We start from the raw sequence: 26,085 nt of genomic DNA on the forward strand, positions 1-26,085 counted from the left end.
AATTTCTTTGCTCATGGTGTTTCATCATAGCAACAATAAATGTATTTCCACACATCCCAGTGTGTGTATGTATGTGTGTATATATGTATATGTATGTGCATGTGTATGTATATATATAATACAATAATATACAATATGTATAATATTGTATAGATATTATATATTGTACATAATATACTATATATATATTATGATGTCATTTCTTAATGAAATCAAGATGGGGCAGAAATGAAGTACTTTTATAGCATGTTTCTCTGCCTTTTGTTATCAATCAATCAATCAAATAATCAAAATAAAACAAAACCAAAACAACAAACATTAAGAAACACCCAGAAGAAAATGTATAAATTAGAGAATGCTATATAATTACACTTCACCTCTCCCCACCAGACATCTACTTCTAGTTCAATTGTACATTTCTCAATTGTTTTTACAGCTTATTCGTAGCATATTTTCCTCAAGTGTTCTTTTCCCACGTGAAACAGAAACCATTGTGTAAGTAGAACAATAGGCAGTTTCCAGGTCTTTGTACCTGCCAGCATAGCTCATGCAATTTTGAGCATGAGATAGTAAATAAGAACCTCCTTTTGGGAGAGGAGAGGAGAGATGCACAGTGGAGTCTCTCTCTCTCTCTCTTCCTCTTTTCTCCTCCCTCTCTTTCTCTCCTACCTTCCTACCCTCCCTCCCCCTCCTTTCTTTCTCTTGTCTCTTTCTCTCTCTTTCTCTTTTCCTCTTTCTTCCTCTCTTCCTCTTTTCCTTTTTTCTCGCTCTTTCCCTCCCCCCCCCTCTTTCTCTCTCATTCATTCTTTCTTTCTTTGTATCAGGGTCTCTATGTATGTCTGGTTGGCCTGAAATTGACCATGTCTTCTAACTCACAGAGATCCACCTGCCTTTGCCTCTTGAGTGCTGGGATTAAAGGTGTGCACCGCCATGCCAGCCTGAGAGGCACCTTTTCATGCTGTTGTATCCCTCCTCACAGTGGATACCCAGAACATTAGCCCTCTACCTTGCCATTTGGATGTCAGCTTTGAGTCCTACTAATAGGTTCTTAAAATAGTCTGGTTTTGCAAAAATGTGAAGAATGCAGAAGTCTCAGATGAGCCTGAGAAAGCAGACTTCCTGAGTAGAAGAATTTCGTAAGCCTGCCTTGGGAATTTATTTAAAACATAAACATTGAGAAAGAAAACAAACCCTATGTAGTCTATCTTTTGACCTTAGAGATGCAGCATGAATACATGACCATGGACTTGAAGACCATCACCCGAAACAAAACTGCAGCCCAGTGCAAATCCAGACGATCCCTGCAAGAGGAATACTTTAGTGAGAGGAAACTGTAAGTTGAATAAGGCCTCTGTGCTTTACATCACTTACATTTTGCTGTGTGCAGCTAAGCTGTTAACAGTTTATCATAATAGTATGATAATATGTATATAATCCTCATTTTTGAAAGTTACTACTCTTCTCAGTTAAATTCTTTTGCTCTCTTCATGAAATTGTGTCTCCAACTGAATAAAAGTGATTCAAATTATACGTAAGATTTATTTTCAAAACTTGTACATGAATTTATGGGGACTTGCAAAAATATAAGAGTTTTTGTTGTTGGAGAATCCTGATGACATGAGATGCACACACATTTTTTGTTGTGAAGATGCCAAAATGAAGGCAAATTGGGTAAGGGGTACCATGTGCTGAACGCTGCTTTAGAAAGGCTCCTTTCTCACTGTGCAGGCTGCAAATTACACAGAGACATTTGACTGGCAGTTTTCTATATTGTAGGCTCTCTGCGCTTAACAGATTAACTGCTTTTTATGTTATTCTTTTCCCCAGGATTCAGGAAAGAAAGTGACATAATAGATTTCTTTTCCCTGGGATCACAGTAAACCTCCTTAGTCGAATCCAGTTGCTCTTTGGGAGGTAAAGAGCGAACTAACCTGTGTTTCTACAAGTTACAAAATCATTTACATTTATTACCCTTGCACAGTGAGGCCCCAAAGCCTCAGAGCTATGATTCTCCAAATCACTGCATTCTAAGCTTGACTGATTGGTTTAAAGGCTTGTGAGAGATTTATAATGATTCACTGTGTAAGCCAATGATTTCATATTTAAGCAGGAGACTGATACAAATGACGGAAAACTTCAGACTGTCTTTTGACTTACTGGCTGGCCAACTACTTCCATAGATTTAGAGAAAAACAGCATTTTTCCTACACTGTGTGAATCTCATTTTTTTTTGTGAAGTACACACTCTCATTATAATGCATATAACTATGATAATTTTGTGCCCATTTATGCTGCCAGTATGGATTACTTAGCTGTACAATATTTGTCTGTATTAACCACAGAAACTTAAAAGGCTCCGTTGCTTTTGAACTTCTTTGTTGATCCTCATAAAGTTTAAATTGCTTCCCCAAATTCCAGATTTGTTAAATAGCACACAAATAGCACTTAAATAGCACACACATTGCTGTACATTAAGTTTGGAAAGATTACCATAGTTAGGTTATTATAATATTTGACAATAACACATAACATTAGTATGTTGATTTTTTAAAAAGTTTACCTAAATTACTATGGTTTAAGTGTGGCATTAGTAAAGGAGAGAGAAATAAAGTGAGTATATATTAATAATAATTAAATCTATGTTTTGCCTTTCTAATCAATGCAGACAACTTGACATTTGTGATGAAACCCAAGTGTTTTAATTAAGAAGTTGCAGGGAGCAATACGCTTATTGAGAGAAAGGAAAGGGGAGAGGTAGAGAAGAATGGACTGGATAAGCCCCTTAGACTCTCATATACCAGGCTGCTGATTGTTACCAGCAATGCTGGGCGTGCCAATGAGAGCGAGCAGGACATCACAAAGAAGTGCAGTTTCAAGTGTCTTTATTAGAAGAAAATCAAGTCGTGTCATCTCTTCGGCTGCTTCAAAGTAGCCCATCCTCTCTCTGTTTCCACAACCAATGCTTCCCACATCTTCTCTCATGCCCCCTAGTTCACCTCAGCCCTGCCATCTGTCCCTCCTGCCTAGTACGTGACTGACTTCCTGCTTCCGCCATCTTCTTCAGGCTCCTTCCTGTTGAGATCAGGTTTGCACAGTCTCTTCCCTTCGTCCCGTGCATTATTTCAAGGTCAGAACTCAAGATTTAAGAGAACAACTTTTGGACTAGCACCCAATTCTATCCTCAGTCTTTTCCCTACTATTTCAAGAAGCTTACTTACTTAATACCTCTAAACCTGTTTCCTTTGCACAAACGGGACTACTCCTCCTTTAAAGAGTGTGTGAAGGCTCAGAAAACTAAATGCTGGTGCTAAACACCATGACTGAAATATAGTTAAATTATTATAGTTGTTACTAAGTTTGCCTACAATAATGACACTTAAAACAAACAAACAAACAAACAAACAAACAAACAAACAAACAAACCTTAGGGAGATCCAGTCTAGCCCTCTATCCATTTCCTAAAAGAGAATTACACTCGAAATAGCCTTTGCTTGTACGAAATCATCTCATTGGAAGCTCCTTAGAATAGGGATGGTGATCCTTTTGAATAGGATTGTGATCAGTCTTTGACATTTCTATGGTCTTGTTGTTGAAGTCTTCTTTTCAGTTTTTATAGCTCCACCTTGTGTATATGAACATGAAAGGCTTGTCATAAGTTATGTTATAGTTCAAATGGGACATACTGGTGAATTTTGCTGACTTAGTGGCATATCTTATTGCAGAATGATTAAAAGACACTTGATGCTTGTTTAACTTCATCTTTAGGGACTCCGGAACACCTGTCAATCGCCTGTTCTGGGTTCTTGTCTAGGTGTACTGTCAAGCTGCTTACTCTTGTGTTTGCATAATCTCCTCCCCCCCCTTTTTTTTGGGTAACTCCAACTTCGTGAGCTTCTTATTTCTCTTCTTTAGTCATTTTCCTCTGTTTCCTCTGCTTGCTCAAAGATCACTATCTTGGCTTGGCTTGGGAACCCTATTTGCATCCTCTGTCAGTACTCTTGTATGACTGTTTCAGGCACAAACGAGGCCTCTTCATGGCTTTCCCAGCTTCAGCTTTCTCTGCATCTCTCTTTACCATTGTCAAGAGGTCAAAGTCCTTACTTGAACCCTCTTCATCCCCATTTCTGTGGCCACTGTCCCTTCCTTCCATACGATGTTACACATGAAGGCATTCGAGTCCTGTCTTTCAGTTGAGGGGAAATGACAATCTTTGAAATTTAGTTCATTATCCTATTACTCACTTATGAAACCAGAAAGCGTTATGGCTTTTTAAAAAATACTAATCAAGATTTCCTCACAGTTACAGTGAATTATATGTTCTGGGGCATTCTACAATCTAAGTGGAGGAGGATCTGTCTCTTTTCTTCACAATTTTTATTACTTACTCCTTTGGAATTTAACATTTAGAATAACTAATCTAATCTAAACTATGTCTTTGAAGAGATTCACTGTTACACTAGATCACCAGTCAGCTTTACTGGAGCAAACAGGTATCAGTTATTTAAAATAACAAATGTCTACTGTTGCTTTACATAACATATTGTCAATTGTGGTTGTTGCTGCTACACTTCTCTTCTATTCTATTAGGATCTCTTTGTCCTTTCACTCAGAATCCATGTGGAGGCAGTTGTCATGAAGGATCCAGTGGGTGGGAAGGACAAAGGAACCTCTGGCAACTTGTAATGTCTCTAAGTATAGAATCTGCTTGGGTACAGTATGAGAACTTTGTGATCACATGAATGTCCACTCACAGTTTAGGCATTTGTATGGTCCTGTCACAATAGGCATAGGAAGTCACGTGAGATAGGACAGGTGAGTGTAATTCTCTTTCAGGAGTGCAAACAAGCTTTGCTTCTATTCTCAAAGCTGGGAATGTAGTTTCAGCTCCAGGCTTGCCAGAAGAGAGAGCCATTTTCCAGTTTATAAAATTGTTAGTGGCATTCAGAGCCTCTGTCCCATTGGAGTCAGAGCCTCTGTTGCTTGCATATTGGAAGAGGAAGGCCACTCTAATTTCCGTATCATGTGGACTTGCTTTCTTAAAGCAAGCTAGGTAGAAAATCTGTCCTATCTAGACATACATTTCAATCTTTTTAAGCATGATCAAAAGAACACTTTTCCCTTCTCTGTGGTCTATGGAGAGCAAGAAAGTCTGAAATGCTATCCACCCTCACAAGAAGGAGAATGGAAGGACCAAAAAGGTGGAGATGGTGGGGTCCATATTAGAACTACAGTCCTCAACCTGTAGATTTGAAAATTCTGTGTATGGAGACTTAAATGAGGTTCCTGATTCATGGGCTCTATCCCACAAAGGGCAGTGCTGTTTCTGCTTGCTAGATGTGAGGGCAATCTTAGATATTTATCTTGTGTTATTCTCATAGCATCTATAACCAGTGCCTTGATACATTTATATTATTTGTATAAAGTTTTACTACAGAGTTATAGGCTTTTGGAAGGCAGGGATATATACTTTTATATCCTCGAAGCCACCGATATCTGGTTCTGACACCTCACGTACAGATGTTAGCCATTTTATCCTTAGATGCCTCCAGTCTCCCAGTCAGCCTGTCTCATAATGTATTATAACTAGTCGTATGCACTTGTCTGCCCTACTTGATTGGGTGTCCCTGAGACAGGGCAAGGAGACTAGCCCTCATTTTTCTCCTGTTTCCTGTCCCTTGTCCACCTCAGTTCCTATTACCAATCATCAAATACCACAGCTGCACATAACAGATTCTTACACAGCGATGACTCACTGAATAAATAATAATTTTGCAGCAATAATTTACCCAAGGAATCTAGAGGTTTTTAAGAGGAAATATTTACTACCAAATCTCAAGAAACTTTCCAAGTGTGGGATGCAGGCAAATGAAGCAGGAAGCGTGATTGCCTCACAGTTTCCCGCTAAAAGTAAATTTAACGAAATCAGTTAATCAATTTTTAAATACAAGTAGGCGGCACCCTGGAACCACAGAGCCTAAATTATAACTCCTTTTTGATTCATGGGTTTGCTTATGCTTTGATGCCTCTCAACAGAAGAATGAGTACAGAAAATGAGGTACATTTACACAATGGAATACTACTCAGCTATTAAAAACTTCATGAATCTTGCAGGCAAATGGATGGAACTAGAAAATGTCACCCTGAGTGAGGTAACCCAGATTCAAAAGAACATACATGGAAATGCAGGGACAAAAAATGGAGTTGAGACTGAAGGAAAGGTCATCTAGAGGCTGCTCCATCTTGGGATCCATTCTATCTACAGAAACTAAACCCTGACACTATTGCTGATGCCAAGAAATGCTTACTCACAGGAGCCTGGTATAGCTGTATAACCTCTTGAGAGGTTCTGCCAGCACCTGACTAAGACAGATACAGATACTCACAGCCAACCATCAAACTGAGCCCGGGCACCCCAGTGGAAGAGATAGGGAAGGGCTGAAGGAATTGAAGGGGTTTGCAATTCCATAGGAAGAACAACAATGTCAACTAACCAGACCCTTCAGAGCTCTCAGGGATTAAACCAAAGAATATTCATGGGTGGGCCCATGGCTTCCAATACATATGTAGCAGAGGGCTGCATTATCTGACATCAATGGGAGAGGAGGCCCTTGGTCCTGTGGAGACTTGATGCCCCAATGGAAGGGGAATGCTAGGGCTGTGAGGGTAGGGTGGGTGGATGGCAGAGCACCCTCATAGAAGCAGGGGGTGGGGAGGATGGAAGAGATTGCACAGGGGAGATCAGGGAAAGGGACATTTGAAATGTAAATAATATAATCTGTAAAAAAAATTAACTGTATTCTGATATCCATTTCATATTTATTATTGTGTCAAATTTGGCATTTTGAAATCTCAGGGTTCTTGGTAGAACTCCTACCAAGGTAGATATCAAGGTTTCAATACTGGTTAAGATGTAGAATGTGTTTGATTAATTTTATAGAAATTTGCTTTTTGGATTCCTTAGACAGTACTGAATCATTTTACCAGCCTTGGGTAAAACTTAAGTAGAGTCTTCCTGAATTTCTTTTTTTTTGGGGGTAGAGGAGTAGGCTGATATTTGTAATATGGAAGAAATTTGTGCTGCTTCTTTGAGTTGATTATACACGTTGACTTCTTGTTATGGTTATGAAATAAAAGTCTCAGTTTGGGGCTGTGTTATATTATTTGCATAGGGCCAGTGACTTAATCTATCTGGGCTGTTATAATAAACCTGAGGCTGGATAGTTTATAAACAACAGAAGTTTGTTACACTCTAGAGGTTAAGTCTAAGTAAGATCGGGCTCAGTGTCATGCAAGGGCAGCAGTCTGCTTCACAGAGTGCCTTTCTGCCCTGACCTCACATGGCAGAGAGGGCAAAGGATGCACATACAGAGACACACAGACACACACACTCACAGACATAGACACACAGAGATGTAGACACACACAGACACACACAAACACACAGAGATGTAGACACACACAGACACACACAAACACACAGAGATGCAGACACACACAGACACACACACAATTTTAACTGAAATAACAAAACTACATATTTATGGGGGTACAGTATGATTATATAAAATGTGTAATTATAGTTATCAGGCCAAGGTAATTGATATAGCTATCATTCAAAACTATCAGTGTGTCTTGGAAATGCTGAAAATTCTCTATTAGCTTTCTGAGATATAGTTATTGCTTTTTAACCTGAACTACTCTATTATTTCAGATCTCTAATATTACCTCAGAGGCATCTGCTTGTATGATGTCATCGCCCTGCATGAGTCTCACATTGTCATGCTGTCGCATTGGCATTTAAATGAGAAGATCTGAACCTGGTGACATACATTCAGACCGTGAGTAGGTGAGGAGGAGGGAGTCATAGGCTTTTGAGTTCTTGTCTTGTTAGAATCTACAGCACTTTTGATAACTATCTTGGAGTGTGGTGAACAGTAAGTGTTCCAAAAATGCCAGATAATTTGGTTCCAGACTTAGAATTTTCCTGTAAACTAGAAACTTAAAAAAAAAGAAGAAGAAGTTTTCCTTTCCTATATGTATGTGTATCCAGAAGAGGGCCGTCAGATCTTATGCAGCTGAAGTTACAGCTACCCTGTTGGTTCTGGGAGAAGGACGTGAGTTCTTTCCACGAGCATCAAGTGTTCTTCGCTGCTGAGCCCACTTTCTCGCCCCTAGACTAAATTCTTACATGCATAGATCACATATTATTAACTCTCCCCAAGGGGCATGCTCTGCTGACACACCCATTTCCTATTTGCAAAGCGTATTTACAGTGTGCTTGATCTGAGCACAGGGTTTGTTCTTTTGCCAGCTGGGGTGATATTTACAGTTTCTCAAATGAGGGTCCTGTGTTCTCTCGCAGCTTTGTCATCCTGCTCTTCCTTTTCCCATCCCGTTGACACTACATACATTCATAGTACTGTGCAACCTCGCCACTGTCTGTTTCCAGAGGGACCATCATTTTAAACAGGAACTCTGGACTCTAAAGGACAGTCACTCTCCCTCCTCCCCACCTTCAGCCCCTGTCAACACCTAGTCTGCTTTATGTGAGCCGGCCTATTATAGGTGTTACTCACAAACAGAATTGTACAGCAGTTATCCTTTTATATTGTGGTTATTTCAGTTTAGATGCCATGTTAAAGTTCACTGCATTGTAGCACAGTTCAGAATTACATTTCTTTTCTTGTGGCTGCATACATACACCACGCTTACCTGTTCATGGACACTTATGTTGCTTCTGCTACTTGGGTGTCAACCGTGGTATGCAAGTGACCCTTGGCTCTTTTCTTCAGTGTCTTTGGATGTATATGTCTAGTAGTAAAATCATGGGACACTCAATAATGACATGCTTTGTTCTTTGAGGAACCACCCAACTGTTTTTCATGGCAACAGTATAACTTTACATTCCTACCAGAATGTCACTAGGGTTCCAATTTTCTACTTCCTCACTGATACTCTTATTCTGACTTTCAAAACTGATACAAATGTGTATTCATAGTAACAAATTTAGAGGGTATCAAGTGGATACCAGTTTTAGTTTTATTTCCTTAATGATAACCAACGTTGAACATCTTTTCCCAGGTAGATCGTACTTTTGTGTATCTGTTTAGATGATCTGTTCTTGACACCACGGATGCCATCCTTCTATTAGATTCAATGGTTCTGACTTAGCATCGAGTATTGGCCCTTGCTTTTTATTGTGTGGTTTGAAAATATTGTAGTGTCTTCCTCTTCAGGTCAGACCTAGATTTGTTCCTCCCTTGATTAGCTGGCTCTTTGAGCTCATTTTAGATGTCATTCAGCTCTCTCGGCTATCTCCTGATTTCTGCCTCTGTCTTATCCATCTTTGGTTTTATCTACCTTCAGCCTTCACACTCCACTCACTGGTGGCCATCTCTGGTTTATTTCTTTTTACACTTTAAAGCTCTGTCTCAAAGAAATGCAAGTAAAGATGGTCCCATACTTGGTAGACGTACTTCCCAGTTAGTGGTTTAAGTCTTTTGTGAAAGGATCGATTGAACTGTTTGTATCTGAATTAAAATATCTCTGTGTTATTTAGTACGATGATCTGCACAAGAAAGCACTCCGATCCTGCATTTCTGAATGATTTGAATTCACTTTGAATATGGAACATCTGTCAGTATCTAAGCCTTTGGTGCTTTGTTGTTAATTTCATCTTAATATATTTTAGGCTTAGGAAAAGAAAATGTAGACTTCAGGAAAATCCACGAGAATGTGTCATTTCAGCATGTGACATTACTGCTGTCTGAGAAAATTAAATTGCGGTCTGTGGCTCCTTTTTAAACATTACATTTTAACATTTAAAACATGTCCAGTGGTGCTTACATTTGGTATCAGATATAAGTGATTAATAATTCCATGTTCTCTGAATTCTTGATTTGTTTCCCGTGTCACAGACTGGAGACCATTAAGGGGCGATTAGGGAGGACGTCCTTGAAGTCTCTTTCACACCAAGAATCTCCCTTTTTTGGGTTCACTTAACTTAATGTGGGAGTTGCCTGTGACATTTTCTACACTTCACCTTCTGAGGTTATGGGCCCCATTCATGTGCCACGTTTCCCTCTCAGATGAGTAAGTATGACTTTTATGAATTTTCTTCACTTGTGGAATTTAATTTACATGAATAATTAGGAAAGGACCAAGTGGAAATTTCTCTCTCCCTAGGCAAACAATCTCGTTAAGAAAATCAACTGCAAACTTTTACTTTCATTTTTTTCCCTCTTTCCACCCTAAAATTTATTGCTTGCTACAAAGAAGCAAAATAAAAAGAAGCAGACGACTACTATGTACAACTATTTTACATATTGATATCTGAATAATTACCTTAGGGTATGTTGAGTTGCAGTGTGAACTATTATTTCCCTGGGGCATTATATTAAAATATTTTACTGGCTTAGCATACAATATTTTAGAATTATGTAAGGAGTATAGTTGTTAATAGACATGGAGTTTGCTGGCAGAAACAAAAAGATTAGAGAGACTTAATAAAAAAAGGGAATTATTTACAGAATGTTCCACAATTTAAATACTGTTACAATATAGCTAGTCAATTACAACAAGCAACATAATAAAAGATAAAGCTATAATCATGTACAGATGATTGGTACTTGCATATTTTCTATTTCAAATTGTGTGTTTCAGATGAAAGTCTGTTTGATAATTGTTTCTCTAATTTTTACTTTGAGTTCTGTATGCCTACAGCCCTTGCTTGCTTTCCATTTACAAAGCAAAGGTCTGCAAGAGATCTACTGGTCAGGGAGACCCCTGGCTGCTGGGGGACATTCTCATGCTGTGAGTCTGCTCAGCTCAGGGATTGAACACCCCAGAATGAGGTATAATGAGGCTGGTGTGGTGCTGTGTGTTCCCCCCCAATATTCTTTTGCTTCACGAAGCTGAGTTGAGACATGTGTTCACTGACAACTACACTAAAGTGAAAGCCGGTATCAGAAACACTCGGTCAAAGTGGGGCATACCATCAGATGTGGACTGGAGTTCTGTGGTTCTGTGGACTGTGTGACAATGATCCAATTACATATTGAATTACTCAGCTCCTCATTTTCTTTCTTTCTGTTTTTTTAAGAGGGAAGAGAATGATATTTTATTAATTATATATTGATAAAAATATACATAGACCTTTCTTCACAAATGAGAGAGAATGTCTCTACATCCTTACTAGAAGACTTCTAAAACCAATTAAACAACCTGTTTTATTTTTTAAAAAATATATTCTTCTCTCTTACAATATATCCTGTGCAGTTCCCCCTCCCTCCGCCTTAGCCACTCCCCCCTCCCCTTTCCTTTAGACCCACTCCTCCACTTCTCTTCAGAAAAGAGCAGGTTCCCCAGGGATATCAATTGAACACGCCATAACAAGTTACGATAAGCCTAGGCACAGATCCTCATATCAAGGGTGTACCAGGCTACTCAATAGGAGAACCTAAGAGCAGGCAAAATAGTCAGAAATGCCCGTTTGTTCACTGTTAGGTGTCCCACAGGAATACACAACCACAATATATATGCAGAGGACCTGATCTGGACTCATGTAGGCTCTGTGATTGTAACGGAGTCTTCGTGAGGTCCCATGAGCCTGCTTTGTTGATTCTGTGGGCTGAGTTCTTGTGGTGTTCTTGACCCCTCTGGCTTCTACATTCATTCCTTCTCTTCTGTAGTTGGATTACCTGAGTTCTACCTAGCATTCGGCTAAGAGTCTCTGGATCTGTTTCCATCAGTTGCTGAGTGAATCTCTTTGATAATGATTCTCTTTCCCATTTTCTTATTCTCAAAATTAAGTGCGTGAACTGTAAATGAGATTGTGCAAGGAAAACGCGTTTTACTTCCTGATGTTATTTTCGTTGCTGCAATGAGACCAGAGTTTTACAGTCATAGGAAAAGGGCTGCTAATTGCTACTATTAAAACCAGAAACTGTATCTCGGATTCCAAGAGAAGCCTCAAAACAAAAAGAAACCTTTCACGTGCATCTGAAGTGATGAAGTGTGCTTGTTTCTATAGTTAGTCTGAGATGCCACTTTTTTAGGAAATCAAATATAACCATACACATTTGTTTATTAAGTAGTTATCTGCATAAAATTGGATCATATTGATTTTACTAATTATAAAATAAGACAATTTCTAATTTTTGATGCGCTGTCTGTTGTCATGGAATTGGGTGCCTTTATATTACTCTTGCAGATGGAGTAACAATGCGCAGATTCAACAATACTATCACTGTTAGACTTCCGGTCAGGAACCCTGACCTTGGTGCTAGACAGGCTTTTCTCTATGCACTCAGAAAACCTGATCCTTTTTCACATTGTGGCTGTGGCTGAGGTACTCAGTGACGGGTATTTAGCATCTTACACTAAGTGACCAAAAGCTGAATTGACTTGTAGTGCATTATCAAATCACTTTACAAAATGGCTACATTGGACTTCCTCATCTATTAATCTGATAAGCTAGCACCTTCTCAGTGCCATCGGTAGATGGCAAAAGGAAATGTACTTTGTCACAGATTAAAAATCAATTGAAATAACATTTCCACCTTTAGCTGCGGCAAATTCGTTGAGAGAATGAAATGGAATCCCGGCGATATTAGCGATAGTGGTGTCTGTTGCCGCGTTTCTAGTCTATTAAATGAAAGAATCTCAAGTCCTGCCAAGTGTCTATCTGGACGTCCCCTTCTCTGACCTTTCCTCTCCTTTCTTTCCTCCTTTTGTGGCTTAGTTTGTCTTGCCAGAGGGGAAATATATGCCATATTAATTTATATTTAGGTTAGTTGTATGGCTAACCACTAGCTCAAGAATGACTTATGTGCAAAGAAGGGCAAAAGAGGAGGTGAAACCTTTCTATGGAAAGATGGAGATGGCTTAATGGAGGCAAGACATCAACTGAACTCCATCTCATCACAGAGGTGCATTGTGGGAAATATGAAAATGATGGGCTTTGATGGCGTCACAGTGTAATATGTGAGTGTGACTAAAACAAGCTTCTGGGGGAATTTGAATGTTACGCTGAGATCCTGCAGGCTATCCATATTCCTAGAGCCACTTGATCTCCCCATTTGAGCTTCATACCACTCCCAGAAGAGTGGAAGAATTATGGTATTTAGAACCAGAATATTTCTGCTCAAAAGATGTTAAAGACTATAGGATCTTGGACAAGCAGCTGAAGCATAGAACTGTTGACCTAAATTGGGTTGCTAAAAAAAAAAAAAAAAGTAGTAGTCCAGTTGGTATTAAAACTATTGTGATAGGGTATGAAATGACAGAGCCTTGAAATTAATCCCTTGCTGGGGCAGGTTTCTAAGTAGATGAGGGAGCCCAAGTGTGGTGGTTTGAATAAGAATGGTTTCCATAAGACTCTTCTGTTTGAATACTTGGTCCCCAGTTGGAAGAATTGGTAGGATTATTTGGGAAGGATTAGGAGGTGTGAGTTTGAGGTGTGTAACAAGGAGGGGAGGTGCTGAGGGGCAGGCTGTAAGGTTTCAAATACTCATGCCACTCCCACTATGCTCTCTGCTCCTGCCAGTGGATGGAGATCGGAGCTCACAGGAACTGCTCCAGTGTCTGCCACCAGCATTTGCTGCTCCAACATCATAAACCTCAACCCTCTGGACTCATAAGTCCCGTTAAACTCTTTCTTCTGTAAGTTTTCTTGATCGTGATGTTTTAGCACACCAACAGAGAAGTGACTAAGACATGGAGAAAAGTTACATCATCTTCAGGATTCAGCGACCATAGCATCTGTGCTGTACTGTGGACTGCAGTTTATGCAGCCACCTCTACCTCCCACACATGGTCCCTGCAAGCCTAAACCATAACAATATTGGCATGACACTGGCAGTAATTATATGAATATACTGTGCACATGTGTAGATGTGCCAGACTCTTACTCAGCAAGTCACATTTTTGGTTCCCTTATTCCAACTCAGAAGTTAGACATGCTGTATTCTTTGCCACCATAGATGCTGTCTTTGAATTCTAGTTTTACATTTCCCAGAAAAGCATGTCTGCTGGGTTATTCAGGTGTCTGTCTCTGTTCATGTACTCAGTTTAGTGGAGTTGAATCGCCAGACTATTATTTCAGACCATCCCATGCAAGGGAATGGCTTTGAATAGCGATCTCATGCCCAAGATGGGCAAATACTACAAAGGTCTTCCATCTTACTCGAATATTTTTTCCTCCTTTAAGGATGAGGACTCTGTGTTATTGATAATTGTGTCAATAGTGTTTAGCATTTTCATAGACCTACTAGGCATTGATGCATTTTTGTTCAATAAATAAATCAAATTTGGCTAAAGTCAAATTTTTCTAAATGTAATTCACATTTCATAAAACATGAGTCTGTCTCTCTGTCTCTGTCTGTCTCTATCTGTCTCTGTCTGTCTCTGTCTGCCTCTCTCTCTCTCTCTCTCTCTCTCTCTCTCTCTCTCTCTGTTTTCTCAAGGTGTCAAAGGTTTCTCTGTGTAGCTATGTAGCCCTGGCTATCCTGGAACTTAGTCTGTTGACCAGCTTGGCCTTGAACTCAGAAATCCACTTCCCTCTGCCTCCTAAATTCTGAGATTAAAGGTGGTATGCCACCACCACCCTAGATTATGAATATTTAATAAATACTTTTACTTTTACTTCTACAATCAGCTCATTACATCTCCCCAGTGATTTTCTTCTTTTAGTGATGACCCACAGCCGACTTTTGAGATGAGTAAAGTAAGATCTAGAGCATGATCCAGATAGCAGTATGGAGTTATCTAGAACTGAGCCATAGTGGGCTCTGAAGAGCCAGTTAGAAGTTTGTTAGAATAGTTGACATGGTGGATATGAGACCCATGGTCCAGAGAAGTTCTAGGGAGAATGCAAAGGTAAGAAGGAATCAGGAGACAGGAAGTTTAAACTCCTCACATTGAGTTCCAGGGAGAATGCAAAGGTAAGAAGGAATCAGGAGACAGGAAGTTTAAACTCCTCACATTTGGCAACTGACTAATTGTAGACAGATTAGAAAGTGTGATTAGCATATTTCATACACATCTGAAAAATATCACATAGGTAGAGAGACATAATATATACTGAGCTTTGTAACATGATGAGCTGGGCATATGGACTATCAGCTCATCTGTAATATCTAAATAGTATCGCAGGCATCCGTCACTCTGAGACTGAGAACCAGTGTCAGGGAGTAAGGACTCTTACCTACTAGAAGTGAAGATTGTGTTGATCTTGGAAAAACAGCCAGAGGGCAATTTGAAAATGAAAAAGGACAAACAGGGCCAAGCTCCAACTCTGGGTTAGAATAAGAATCTAAAAAATCTGGCTCAAATTTCTTAACTAACACTATGGCCATGTGACACACTGCAAAAGATACTAGACTCTTGTGAGTTATCCAATTAACCAGAATTTTAATGGGTTTGGTTATATGATTCACTAAGATTAGGGACATATACACACAGGTTTCTATTCTAGTTTGGGATTCTTGGTGTAGGCATGGATGTTTGTATCTTTAGGAACAAGGATGGTAACACTAACATGTTACCTAAGTCTTTATCTGTTTCCCTTAGTTTAATAGTCCACCTCCGAAGCTCCTCTTATTGTCTCTACTGGATGAAACAGAAGCTTAGGGACAAAGACGTTTAGTGACTCAGGCAATACCATACTAATTACTGATATGACTGACCACACATCTAAGCACTTGTGTGGTTCTAAGTCTAAGGCAAGGCCACGCATTGCATCGTTGTCGTAGTTGGGTTTCAAGTGTATCCAGGAGCAGAATTCAGATTTTAGAATGCCATATTATTCTGTGAGGAGTATATGTCCCCACTGTCAGAGACTGTAATGCTATTTAACACATCTTTTTATTTACAGTGATCAAAGTTGAGCTGACCAGAGAAGACTACATATCTCAATGCTTTTTAATCTTATTAATAGGAAACCTGATCGTGATTAAGATCTCAGACACATTCAATTCTGTAAAACACAATACTCATATAAAATATAATCAAATCATAAAAATGTTCTGATGGCCATTTGGAATTAGACTGATGACCTTTTTCTCTTAGTCACCCCAAATCTAACTTGGATTTAGTTTCTGCTCACAAAAACTTGGCTGTGTTTCTACTGTAAATTAATGAAAAAAGAAAGTTTACAATAGAGGCAGTTATCTAAATGACTGCAGTTATCGTGGAGTAAGTGTGTTCATTTTATTTTGCTTAATTTCACTTTCATAATAGGTGACAGGAAGATAGGACCTCTTGAATAATTTACTGAATGTTTTACTTTACTTACTAAAAACTAAGTAATAAAATAAGTAACCCATGCAGTTTTGATTTTTAGACACATTTTGAAACATATATATTAATTGTTTCATTTGAATGCATATTTTGAAGAACCAGTTCCAAAGTTGTAAAGCACTAAAAGTAGACAAAGCAGAATATTAAAAGGACAATACTAATATCTTTTATCAATTGGCTCCTGTACATTTGGTTAAACAGAAGGTGTTGAAGTTCAGTCTTTAAGGGCTTCTGTGGAGTAGAGGGCCTGGGGATGAAATTGGATGCAAATCTTTAAAAGGTATTTTGATCAGTTCTCCCAGGAAACATAATAAATACAAAGTGGAACACATATAAACAATGATAAACTAATAATTTGTTAATCCTGATCACTTGTTTGCTTTTAGTAACTTTAAAAAGATTTATGAGCCTGCGCCTTTGCACTTCGACGACAGTAGATTCATTACAACCATTAGTTTCCTGTGGCGTCGTTAGACCAGGTATGTTTTCATCAGGACTGCTGGAGAAATTATCAACCATAATATTAAGATTAGAATGAACAAGAGATCCTTTCCTTATACAATCAATTCAGATTTTCATTTCATTAAAGTGTAAGGTGGCTATGCCAGTAAATTGCTATTTAGACTATTACCAGTCTGTGTTAATAGTCTTAATTTATCAACATTTATTTTAACCTTTGCTATAAAGCCTTGCAAGTGAAGCTGATCATTATTAATTTTTAGATAAAAATAAAACTAATATTTTATGCCTGAAAAGGTTTTTTTAAGCCATTGCCTGTTCTTAGTAAATAGTTGTTTTAAAAAATACTCTTATTATAAAGTTTTGAAAATCATTTTATTTAAAAAAAAATCCCCTTTTCTATGCTCAGAATATTTCTTATGTAGGTATGTGTCTAACTTGTAAGGGGCATGCTGTTAAGGTGTTTTGTTGCAAGGGGAGGAGGAAGAATCACGAAGGGAGCCAGGGCTCTGGCTGCAGATGAGATAGATTTGTATACTGCTCTTGTTAGCTCGACTGTCTAGCCTTTGCTTTCCCCATCCCTGCAATGGGATAATGCTTGCCTGTTTGTAGGTGCTCCAAAGATGTGAAATCTTGCTCTAGAGTGGACAACTTAGTTACAAATGACTAAAGGGAATGTGTAAATTTGTTTCTGTATGGTTTGGGGGTTAAGCAGATATCTTCTTTCTCAAAGTGTGAGCAAAGCTAGGCAAGATGGGCCCGGGGTTTTTGTAGGATTAATGAGGCATGCCCATCCTGGATCCTGTCTGCATGAGTCAAAAAGAACAACATTCAAAACCTTCAGTTTGATTTGCTTCACATTGCTCAATACTTACTTGATGACATAATTTTAATTAGCGGCCTCCATTTTAATTCATAGTGAGTTATGAAAGATTGGAGGTGAATTGTCGCATGTTGTATTCTTGAGTCCGTTGTTAGTACAGACTCTACTATCTCAACCCACTATCAAATATTTTATGGAGAGATAAATGAATCCATAAGGGTGTGGGTGGTGGAGTCTTAATGTAGGTACTGAATCCATCTGGTGAAATGTTTCGTCCAAACCTTCCTTGGAAGCCATTATACTCCATGGGGAGAGGGGGTTTCTAGCCAAAATGATTAATTAGTGTCCCGTGAAGCCTAAAGCTGTTTGTCTGTTTCTCTAGGCTCCCTCACAATTTCACTCATGTCTGCTGATTGGTCAGTGGTTCTCATGAGTCTTACATTCTGACACTTAAATAATCATTTTCAATAGGTATGTATAACAGGTTAAAAAAAATCTCAAAATGTCCTCATAGGGAAGGCATTTTCTCCTGGCTTTCTGTGCTTTTTTTAGGGGAGGGGCACAAAATGAGGTTTTAAATTGATCCTGCAGCCTGGTAAAGATGAAGTTTGCATGCCAAAAAAATCTCAGATAGCAGTAAAGACAAAAGATTATAGAAATTTCTAAACAGATTTTTCACTCTCCCTGCAGAACAATTTTACATATAATGTATGGTGAAGACAAAAATAAATTACAAAGCATGCATTTGATAATTGAAAAGAATTATTGAAAGCCAGCCTCGTATCAGACCTCATGTTCAGACAGACAACGACGTCTTATTGTTGCCTTCACCAATGACAAAGACAAAAATGTATAGAAAGCCATAATTGCGTCTAGATTTTAAATTTCCACAAAGAGGAGATGAAGTGCTCAAAGGCAGACATGAAGTACTACACACAGTGCTAGGCACATAGAGACCTTCAATACCACATTTATCTTCTTACTTGTAAATGTGAAAATGATTATATGGTTGTAAGTGGTGTGTGTACATGTGTGTGTGTGTGTGTGTGTGTGTGTGTAGAAGCATGGCATACTTTATGAAGAAAACGGTCCTGTGAGTTTGGACATTTGACAATGGAAGCTGAGAGACATTCCAGGCAAAAGCAATAGTATAAATGACTAAGAAAGGCAGGGATTTCATGAGGGACAGTCTAATTATTTCTGAAGCAAATGGTTTGTAATGAGAGGTGAGGCGTGTGGTTAGAGGGAAGTTTAGGCCTATGGAAGTGTCAAATGCATGCTCCCTGGAGCCCTCACAGCAATGTCAAATCTGACAATATTTGTGTTCTTCTGTGTTTGAGGGGGAAAAGTAAGCTTTGATGAGTTGATGATTTGTCTATTAAAAAAATTTACTGATTCTCTTATTTTATCAAACTCCAGTGTACTCCATGACTGGTGGACCACAAAGCACTGGAGAAATTTGATGACAACCAACCTGGGAAAATCCCTTCCGTGCCTGGGCAGCTGCTCTGGAGGGTCAGTCAGGTCATGGCTACTGCAGGGTGAGATGCTGTATCTCTGTGGTTCACTCCACCGTAGGATCCTCTCTGCCTGTCAGTTGATGCTGGACTAATGCTCCAACTGTTTTGGAGTTCTGACTCTTCCATAAACCATTTCTTCCTAAAGTATGCCATGCTTCTACACACACACACACACACACACACACACACACACACCACTTACAACCATATTAATGTTCTCTGTGGTTTCTAAGTCAGGGGAAAGGAAACACGGGCTACCCAGCACAATGCCACCAGTTAGTTCTTGCCTGTGGTTGCATGCCCACATGCTTTTTGCTTGGATTTGATGTCCCAGAGACCTACCTGCCATTTTTTTTTACATTGCTTATTTTTGGAAGGTAGAGGTTTCATTTTCTTCAGTCTCTGACTTAACGCTTCCCAAATGGTAAGCATTTGATAAATCCTTTTTAATTTTATATTTCTTTTAACTGGTTTTTAATGAAATATTGAGCAACCAAGATAAGCACCAAAATAATAATATCTAGTCAAATAAACTAGAAAAGGAAAGTATCCTTTCTCAAATGCTTCAATAACAAATGGATGTAATATCAATTTCACACTATTTAGAACACCATGCAAAATTTAAAAAATATCTTACTCTCCTTGATCTATTTTAACATAGATTTTAACACAAATATATTTTTAAATATTCTCCAGATATTATATTACTTTGCACCACCTTATTCATTCATTTTCTACTTTGACCAAGCTTCCTTTGTGAAGTTTTTGGAATTTTCTTGAGTATGCATGCATGCATGTACGTGTGTGCAGGAAGATATGTACTATGAAGTGTATGTGAAGGTCAGAGGACAACAGTTTTCAAATGGGTTCTCCTTTTCCACTTTGATTCTGAGTCAGGGTCTCTCTTGTTGAGGCTGTGCTGTGCACTCCAGGCTAGTTGGTCCATGATCTTAAGACCCATTCTCCTGACTCTGCCTCCATCCATTCCCTCACCCTTTGAAAACATACATTTGCTTGTCTGTGTGGGTATATCAAGTACATGCAGATACTGTCCGAGGCCACAAGCATTCAATTCATTTGAGTCTAAAGTTCCAGATGTTTGTGAGCTGCCCAACTTGAGGCTTGGGAACCAGACAGCTCCTCTGTAAGAACAGTATTCACTCTTAGCTGCTGCTGAGCCCCTGCCCAGCAGATCTGCCTCCTATTTTGCAGTAGGAATTCTGAAATTACAGACATGTGCTGTGCATTCACTTTGTCCTCTATAGGATCAGGGCTGGAACTCAGGTCATCTGGCTTAAAGAACAAGGGCTTTGACCCACTGAACCATCTCCCCTCTAGCTCGCCTTCATTTTTTGACACACTGCTACCTGCTCTTAGAGTTTCATAGAAAAAAAAAAAAGTTGAGGAAATCTAGCACGTGATTTAAACGCTAAATCTAATTATAATGTTTCAGTTCTCATTTAAAAAGATCTCTTAGATGTATTTTTAACAATTGAATTAAAATAATCGAATTAAAGTAGTATTTGCATGTGATACTGCTTTCACTATTCTTTTGTAGATAGTGGAGGATTTTTTTTAGCTTTCTTAAAAGCTTGGGGTCTTATTAAATGCTACAATTTGACTAGAGTGTGGTCTAGCCCGAGGATACATTACTGAAAAGTTTTGGGAAAAGAAGAAACAGCATTGATATGTTGCATCTGTAGAAAATCAAAACCTAAAAACAAAAGAAAAAGTAAAAAAAAAAATCTTGTCTGTATGTTAGCAGGAAAACTGAAGAAACATGAGCAATTGACTGGTAGAGGGCATTTCCGAATTAAATAATAACTTACTATGCCTAACAGCCTTGCCTTTAAAGGATGCGTTTAGAATGGGAAGTTCTGTAGTGAGAAGAGTGAGCGTTTATAATGTGGAGAGCAGAGTATTTGCATAGCAGCAAGGAAACTCCTAGACACCATTCAAAATAGCCAACTGCATCTGCCCTTCAGAAGCCCAATGGGACCATAACTTCTCTGGCTATTATTATGTGGCTGTATGAATTCACCAGTGGTCTATAAATAATAGCATTTATGATGGGATTGAAGTTGAGATTCGCCATGGATGCTACCGTTAATAGTACTTACAAGAGAACTGAAGTTGAGAAGCGCCATAGAATTGAGACAAAAAACCAAAACAATACTTTAAAGACTGAACTTACAGCTATGAAAGACACAGAGAGAACTCCCACATTCTTAGGGCAGACTGGAGAGGATCTAGGAAGGACTGCCGGCTTGGAAAGAATGTGGTCAAAAGCAAGCAAGGGTAATTAAAGAGGCGAATTCACACTGACATCCTCAAATGTCTTTTGCAAATACAGTGAACTTTCTAGTTCTATCTCCTCCCACTGGCGACTTCCCATGTTCTGTTGCTTCAGCCAAACTGGACACTCTTATAGCTTCACTGCTGATGGGGAGTCTGTGGCCTTCACACCCCTCTTTTTGTTTAACGCAGGAGTGTTTTTGTATCATTAGAAACTTGGTGGGTGGGTACTTAAAAGGAACTGTAGCTTTGTGTCTTTGCCATTTATATGCACGATAATTTGTCTTTGTTGACTAAATCTTCCTCTTGAAATTCAAGACTTAGTCGCTCGCTCATTATTATCATTGACGTTTCCAGAGCCTTCATTTGTTTCTCTACCACTGACTGTTTCCTCAATCTCATTATTATCAAACAGCCCTTCTGTGATAGACTGCTGTTCCCCATCTTCATATTGATTAATTTCATTTTCACATGCATCATTCTGATTTCCAACATCTTCAGAACCGTCTTCAGAAGATGAGTCATTTGCAGAGACAGATTTTCATTAGTGGAGTCATCCTCAGAGTCAGAATGTGATGGTCTGTTCGCAGGAATATTGTTTGCTCCTCGGTGCCTTTCATTATCTCTTGGAAGGGATGTGCCGGATGTACTTGCTTGGTCATTATCCAAGTAATTAAAATCAAATGTACTTATTTTGTAGATTAAACAAGAACATTCTTTATTATGATTGTTTGCAATTGAAGCTTCAGGGACACTTTAGGCTAGATATTACATTAAATATTATTTTCCTTTTAAATTAAAACATTTAATCAGAATTTCTGAAAAGCAAGATATGTAAGCTAATGTCTCATATGTTAAAATCATGCAGCTGCAGTTTCGATGTAATATTCTTTTCTGAAGTTATAATGTTCAGTGAACAAAGAGTTTAGGAGATTAGCAGTAGTGATTATGGTTTTAGTCACTGGCGTGGTGACTGTTTCTGTGTACATTTCCCAAGAGGGTAGGGGTTGTTTAACATTGAGATCTTAAAATTTTTGATAAATCTGTCCTTTATCACATGCATTCTTTTTGTAATCAGAAGTATTTTGGATGATAACTGATTAATGTTTTTATGTAAAAACTGTGCACTCTGGTTGCTAACTGATTATAGGAAGGGAATAAGAAGACGAATTATTTTGTGTATCTCAGATCAATGACGTCTATCATGTGTGCCTATCTTCTAGCATTATAGACCAGAAAAACTGGTCATGGGGTATTCTTGGGTTCTTCTGAATATATGTCTTTTATAAGCAGAGTTTAGTGGCCCTCTGTGGAGAGTTAGAAGAGAAGATGGTGGAATCTGCATATGCAGATCTTGTTGTTCTTTGATTGCTACAGAGGCACTGGACAGACACCTTGGTCTAAGCTAGTATGGACTCTAGCTTTGTAAAGTGAGTCAGGAAAACAGACAACAGAGAGGGAGTCAGAAAAGTGTGAGATCTCATTGGGATTATCACAAAAATGAAGAACCACAGACGTATCCACCCATTGAACATGGCAAAGGTTACGCCAGAATCCCTCCAAGTACAGCAGTTGCCCAGTGGGCTAGCAGAGGTCTATCAGAGGAGCTGTCATAAGGGAGAACAGTCTTTACTGCTCTGCAGTTTTGTTTTCCATCCTTTCAGCTACCGGGTGTTCAAAATTATCAAGTAGAAAATTTGAGAAAAAAATTCATGAGTTCTAAATCACCCATCATTCTAATAGCACAATGAACAGTTTCAAGCATCCATCTGTGTACCATGCTTAGGGAGAAGGGATGGGGCCACTGTACTACTTCACAAGGTTGCCGCTTTGAGCCTAATAAGGAGAAAGGTAGAGCATGAAGTTTTAGCCTACAGAACACTCAAACACTAGATGATCCTAGAAGCAGATACTGTGAAGAGAGAGGATCCAACTACTTGTTTGAAAAGTATTGGTAGGGGAGATACTGTAGTTAAATATAAAATTCACCAATACTAATAAGCCAAACCAGACAGCATACTTTGGGCTACTGTAACAGACGTCCCAGAGCTCAGTGGCTTAAGTGACATACCTTCATTTTCCACATTTCTAGAAGCTGGAACGGAAATGAGAATACAAACACAGTGAGGTTCTTTGTGTCTTCTCAGGGAAGTAGAGGTGAAATGGGGAGGGAGAGAAGGAGTGACAGAGGGAGAGCAAGTGAGAGCGAGAGCGAGAGCAAGAGCGAGCGAGAGAGCAAGAGAGACAGAGACACATAGAGAGAGACAGAGAGAGACAGAGAGAGACAGACCGAGAGAGCACAAAAATCCCATCACACAGAGTCTAGCCTAATGACCTTGTTAACTCCCCAAGACCTCCCAATATCCTCACACTGAGGATCAGGGTTCCAGCATATGAATTTTGGGAAGTTTGTAGAACCAAACAACACTGTCCACTGACTGATGGTTTTCAAAAGAGTCCTTTAATGAACAAGACATGCTGAAGCATGTGTAGTCTGTTTTTCATCCTGAGGTTGATCAAAGTCTTGACTTAGCTGATCTGTCATGGAAAAGTTGACCTTTATTCTACAGGTGGCTCATGGCAGTGTCTTTGCTGGTGGTAACTTATGTAATCAGGCATGTATGGCGCTTTGAGGCCAGTGGGACCTTGAGAGACCCAGTCAGTATTTATGTCTCATTCTTGATTTACGGTTGAATTTGGGTCTATTTAAGAGACATTTTAACGATTTTTTTTTTTATTATTTTTCAGCAAGTTACTTATTTTAATCAATTTACTTTCATCACTTTTTTTTTGCTTTATGTATTCCCTGCTCTGTGCAGCACCATGCATATTTTAAAATAAATTATTAGTTCAAAACAGGAAGTTTTTTTTCTGATTGAAGTACAAGTTTGGAGATGGTATTTAGATTTTGGATTGTGATTCTACGGCATAATTCTTGAGCATACTACAGCTCTCAGTGCAACTCTGAGTTTACCCAGCCGTTTACTATGATAAACACAATCACAAACACCTTTCAGCGACTCCTCTTTTCCTTCACTAAACCTGATGATTTTATCACAGGGTAAGTTACAAGTGACTGTTGGAGGGGGATGGACGGCCTCAGTGCCATGCCATCGGTGATGTTGCAACACAAAAGATTGTACCCGAGAAAGACTACTGATGTAAACAAAGGAGAAAGTACAGAAATATCCCAAAGAACTCTCTCACATCCACTGGACCCAAAAAGAAGCCACTGATTCATTTCAAATTATAACGGGAAAGAGGAAGGTCAAATGCAAGAAAAGTTGCAACAGTGTAAAGCAGTCACGGGTGCAGATGTGTTTTCCCCTTGTCTCCAGCATTTTTCTTTAATAAAATAATTTCTGATACCATAAAGCCTCTGGTTTTTTTTTAAAAAAATCATACAGCGTGGATAGTAAAATTGTAGTTAATAATCCATCCCTCCTCACCATCTATTTAAAGCTGTGTTCTTTGTTGAAATAAAACAGAATGAAATTAGTGGCCTGCATACTGACTTCCTAACCAGCTTTTGGCAAGCGACCCAGCCATCAGTCTGTCAATAGCTGGTGTGGTTTCAGATTCCGTTTTGAAAAAAAAAAAAAAGAAGAAGAAGAAAAAAGAAAAGAAAATTCATTTTTTCCCCTACATGAACATCATATTTCAATTGTTTCTTTTAAATAGCTAATCACATTTACACATGTTACATTCAAATAAAGATGTGTTTTGTTGGTAAGCTTTGTGCAGAAGTGAAGCGTGATTGGAAATGTTTTATTCCAGGCATATGGAGAAAGCTGCAATAGTGAAGCAAAATATTTATAATTCTCCCCTGTTTGGTTTTGATTTGTCAATCTCTCCCCTTCTTTACACAAAACAACATCTTGCCTACAAACTGTTTTAAAGTTGGAATAAGTAGCATTCCAAATGCAGTCAGAGAAAGGAGAAATGCAGTCAAATACAGAAAGGAAAAAAGTATAAGCAAAGGAAGAAATAGCTTTCGGATAAGATTGGAAAGAACCCCAGTCTCTTAAGAGACAGAGACTTGCTAGTTTCCTTACAGTAGAGAAGTCTCATACATACCACTTGATATGTAAGCCTTAACTTTTATTCTAAATTTAATTTGTTCAGTATTTAAACAGTCTTGTTTTTCTTTCCCAATATTTTTTTTACCATTTCTTGCTGTTTGCTTGTTTGTTTTTTCTGTTTATTTATTTTAGAAATACCATCCTTATGTCTATTTCTTGTATTATGTATTTATTTTCCTGCCTGGTTCCTGGAATAGAACATTTATAATTTTATCATTTTGAAAGGGATCCTAACTCATTCATAAAGGTGCATCTTTTGTCAGTCTGCCGGGGAAGCAGGGCTGTTTGACTTCAGCTGCACCACAAATAATGCCTGCATGTCACTGGAGCACTAGGGAATGTTCCTCAGAGTGTACGTGTTTGTTCCCCGACAGCCTTCTTGAAATCACAGACGTTTTATTATTTTTGTTAATCTTTTGCGACTTTGCAATGAATCCCTACTCTGTTTGGTTTCCCTGGGGTCCTAAATGATTTCTTACTGTGACCTTGAGATTTCTTGTCTTCCAAGGTAGTTTTCTTGCATTTGATCCAGAATGGATATCTGTTGCATTCAGGGATAGAATTTCATGTTTATGAAAATTTTATCTCCAGCATCACTGTAATACTT

The sequence above is a fragment of the Grammomys surdaster genome, unplaced genomic scaffold (assembly GCF_004785775.1).
Source record: "Grammomys surdaster isolate TR1022 unplaced genomic scaffold, NIH_TR_1.0 126124, whole genome shotgun sequence".
Classification (NCBI taxonomy): Eukaryota; Metazoa; Chordata; class Mammalia; order Rodentia; family Muridae; genus Grammomys; species Grammomys surdaster.